We start from the raw sequence: 4,951 nt of genomic DNA, 5'->3' as shown, positions 1-4,951 counted from the left end.
ATGAAATTATTTAATTCATTTGTATTTATTTATTAATAAAGTTTAAAATTTCGTGAAAATTTAAACGGAAGAAAACGCTATACTATTGGTGGTTCATTTGTATGACGTCACAGGGTTGTCTCGTCTTCGCGCGTTTTTGTCTGCTATTACGTACATTAACAGTTCCACAGTTTTATTTTTAATAGTGTACAAAAATGGCAAATATTTTAGAGCCAGGTTATATGAAAGCTGATACAACAAATCTGCCAAAAATTGACATGTTTATGGTGTGCGAATACATAAAACAGAGTGATAATTTTAACGCTGCTGAGGTTAGGAATACAATAGCTGCAATGTAAGTCTACTATTCATGATTGTTTACTTTATTGTGACTCATTATTTTTTCGATATAAATAGAGAATAATTTTTCAAACAATAATATTGAACAATTATTATAGGTCATCACGTGAATCGTACGGTGATGAAGCTATAGGCTACGTATATCTTAAACGGGAACAGTTAACAAAAACATGCATTTTAAAATGCAAAGTGTGTCCTGAACACCGTATCCACAGCAAAAGATATTCGGTCACACTGACCGTTAACGAAGAAGATGAAAAAATTCTGGACGTTAAATGTCATGACTGTGCAGCATCAAACGGTAAATTTATGAATCCTAACTAAAATTTAGTCTTATTTTCCTAATCAATAATTATATATTTCATAGGAGGTTGTAAGCATGCGATTGCTTTTCTTATGTGGACTCACAGGAGATCGGAGCACCCTTCTGTCACAGAAGTAGAGTGTTATTGGCGCCGCTCTACTTTGGCTTCCATTCGTGCATCAAAAAAATATATTGAATTGAACGAATTGAAGAAAACAAACATGGCAGAACCATCTTTACCTGACAATTCGTTGTTTCGACAAAATGTACTAAAAATAGCTGAACAAAAGCAGTTGGATAGTCAACTTTTCAGACACAATTTTGTATTGAAAAACCATAAATTGAAGTGTTTGTCAATACATGAATTATTACAAAATTTTTACGAAACAGTATCTAGTTCTGCAGATGAATTTCTTGAATATGCTAGTAAAGTAATGTCGGAAGATTTATGTCGCATGGCAGAAAAGTGTACCAGATCTCAGAGTGATACCTGCACTTGGCATGAGCTTCGTTATGGCAGAATTACAGCCTCAAGAATACATGAAGCAGTACACTGCAAAACATTAGATGGATGGTTGGTACAACAAATCATTGGTGCTTCAAAGATATTTGAATCACAAGCAATGGAGCGAGGGAAACGGTTGGAAAAGAAAGTTTTATTAGAGGTCGCAAAAATGACGGGACTGCGATTTTAAGAAAATAGACTGTTTTTATTACCTCAATTTCCAGTATTAGGAGCATCGCCTGATGCCTTAGGAGATGATGTTATTGTTGAAATAAAATGTCCGTCAATCTTAAAAACGTTTGAACAGTTTCTACCATCTGGGAAGATCAATAAAAAATGTAAAGCGCAAATAAATATGCAAATGTTTGCCTGTGGAAAAAAAAGAGGCCTCTTTTGCGTCGCAGATCCAAACTTTGAAGAGTCTAAACAAGTAACACTTATTTGGGAAAATTATGATGAGGATTTCACAAATTCCATAATAGAAAATGTGTGTGTGTGTGCTGTAGATTTCTGGAAACGCTATATTTTTCCAAAGCTGTACAGGCACAAAAGTTCATGAATCTCAATGTTAATAAAATAATATGTCATTACAGAATAAATAAAATTATACAGGATAAAGATGTCACACATATATGTTGTTTGTCTATTTTTTTTAGATTATATTGTACATTTTATCTATAGGCTTGTATTATTTTCATGTTTTTATTATGGGAGTTTGCAAATTAATTAATGCTGATGCAATAAGTACTATCGAATCGGTATGGCACAGAAGATTATGATGAATACATGCATGCGGTTTCAACATTTCGAATTCTCTCAATCGTCTAATCACACGTTCAATGTGTATACGTAAACTGGCGATGCGTTTAGCTTCTAAAACTTCAACCTTAGATGGCTTTACACTAGCAGAAACAGTAGGAGGGCGAATTAGGATACATTTTTTTTTATTTAACATACTTTGTATTTGTTTAAATCCTCGATCAGCCATAACGTCACATTCATCTGGTAAAATATTTAAAAATCCAGATTTTTCAGTAATTAATGTATCACAGATTCTACTTCCGTAGCCAGTCGAAACAAAATTAATAAATCCATACGGTGTTGTTGATATAAGATATTTAAGAGTATTACATTTTTTATACTCTGACCAAGTAAGAGCTTGATGTACAGAATTTGTGGGCTTTTCAATTTGTATTTCAAAACAATCAATTATTGATTGTACATTACTAAAATTCGCTCGAAATGAAATTGGCAAAGCTTTTCTTATACTCATTGGGTGTGGAAAATATATTAGAGTTTTCAACATGTGAGCCAAACGCGGTACAGTGGAGTTAAATATGTTGCTAGCCTGAGCGTGTGATATGCCAAATTGCTCCCCTAATCTACGAAAAGTGTCATTAACTTTTATTTTCATTAATGTTAATTTGATATGCTCTGGTATAATTTTAGTCTGTGCATGTAAAAGATCTATAATCCAGTACCATTCATTCAGGATACCGAGATAACTTTTAGTATTAGTACTAATAAAGTAATTTGTCATCGAAAGTGCATTAGATTGCATTTGTTCTCTTATTTCTAGCTCTTTTGTTTCATCTAAAGATAAAATAAAATCTATCGAATAAGATTCGTAATCGCTCGAAGTTGTTCCAATTAAAATAGATGGTACTGAAGTCGATGAAACATCTGTGCTTGGTTGTTTGCTACTACTTGGAACGTTAATTTTTATAGAAGGAATACTCTTAGAGTGTAGCTTAATCGGAGAACAACTTTTATCAGACATTGGAACTGTTAAATTACATAACACATATTTACTACGAATATGTGGGCGTATGTTGACTTGTATTCCTTTGTGATGAAAGTTTGCATGGTTCTCAGTACTAGAATAAGTGGAAAGGTCATCTAAAGCTTTTTCCACTTCAACAGATTGAACCATTGTTTCCTAAAATACCATTTTATGATATTAGAGAGATTTAATATTCATATTTAATAATAATATGAATTCGTATAGTAATACTTCGATAAAATTTAATTTTGAGTTCTTACATTTGCTGTTGAAATATTTGATGTTTTGTTTTCTTTCTCTTCAATATCTGACCATGAGGAGTATCCAGAAGTAGCCAAAATATCTGCAACTTCCATTTTACGTATTCGTTTCTCAGAACTAGGGCGAAGGGGATAATTTGCTGTTCGCTTTCTGTCATGTTGACAAGCAAACTTGTGCGGCACAACATCGTGTTTCATTTTTATTGGCCCGCCCATTAGAGAAAAGCGCACATAATTTTCCATTGTAAGATTTCTGTAGGAAAAAAATCATTCCCACTATGATAATGTAAGATCTATAATTAAATCTAATCCACTTCTGAGAGTATATGATTATATTCGATAATTTACACTGTTATACCAGGATATATATCTCTCTTTAGGAGATTACCGTGATATAACTAGATATATACATATATTTGTCAGGAAAATCCTTAATAGGAGTAATAAAGGAGTATCTGTAAGGATGCGTAACAAACAGTCACGGTATAATTAACCCGATCACTGTCTTTATTAACACCACACAACTAAATTGATACAAAATTAAATGCACTTTCGCGTACCAATGACGGAGTTCTTTTGGTGATATACGACTATCGAATACTCGATAAATCTATTCCGAAATCCAACGAACATCTCGCCCCGTGAGCCGTACTCCGAGACCCTTTATTCTCCACTGAGATCTCTTACGCATGCGGCGTGCGCGGTGACCTCGCGTGCTCCGATTGGCTCTGGAGCAACAGAGCGCTGTAATAGATGTCAGCAGTTCGCGGGGAGAAGAAACAAGTCGGAAGCTCTAGAATGTTCTATATGATTCTGGAACTTTCTTACACCATATCGTTTTTTAACTGAAAAAAATATCACTTATATAAAAAAAAGGACTCATTTTATAGAAAGTCATTAATATGTTTTTATCAAATGTATTTATAGATATTATTATTATTGTCAATCATAACACAGGTCTACAAAAAATATTCTTTTTTTACCCAGAAACGGCTGTATATAATCCCGAAGGATTTTGGTGTACTAAAATCAAATTCGCAGTCCAAATCGCTTTTTTACGTTTCTGAAGTATTCTAACCTTACAGTGTCAAAAGGGCCTATTTCGAGCGTTTTTAAATTAGAATATCTCATAAACCTGATGGGACAATTCGGGCTACGGATTTGGTTTTAGCATGCCAAAAACCTTCGGGATTACATACCGCCGTTTCTGGGTCAAAATTCATGTCGGCCTATGTAATTTTAGAAAAATATTCTGATAATAATGGGACCTATTATATATAATTAAATATTTTTATTACTTACGTCAAAATGATCCTCACAACAAAAATAATTTGATTGTGTTGGTTCATCAGGTCGTCGAGCTTGACGGAACCATAACCTACGCTGGCTTTCATTGCGTGGCACTGTCACAAATACCTTATGCGGTGTATTTTTTATAGTATTTTTGCACATAGGCACATAACACCATCGATAACCTTTCGGTTTATTCATTTCCTTTAATTGTGTATTAAAATAGAGCGAATATTAAGGGAAGAACATATATGATACGTTTTTGGCAACAACCTCGTGACGTCATGCGCGAGTTCGGGTAAACTCGAGTAATTCCGGAACGTTTGAATCACAAGTTAATGGACTGCATTTTTAAACCAATATTATTTTATAAATATTAAGTATTTTGCGAAAAGGAAAGAAACTTATTAACAAATATGTGTATTTTATACAATAGAAATATTTTTTAAACACGACTTGAAGACCGAATT

General features: G+C 33.4%; 1 pseudogene; it reads left to right on the top strand.

The window, feature by feature from the left end:
* Positions 1–263: 263 nt before the first annotated feature.
* Positions 264–839, top strand: LOC108758584 (uncharacterized; annotated as a pseudogene).
* Positions 840–4,951: the final 4,112 nt, after the last annotated feature.

The sequence above is a fragment of the Trachymyrmex cornetzi genome, unplaced genomic scaffold (genome assembly GCF_001594075.2).
Source record: "Trachymyrmex cornetzi isolate Tcor2-1 unplaced genomic scaffold, Tcor1.1 scaffold16, whole genome shotgun sequence".
Classification (NCBI taxonomy): domain Eukaryota; kingdom Metazoa; phylum Arthropoda; class Insecta; order Hymenoptera; family Formicidae; genus Trachymyrmex; species Trachymyrmex cornetzi.
The sequence above is the reverse complement of the archived record's forward strand: the minus strand, read 5'-3'. Positions and strand labels throughout refer to the sequence as shown.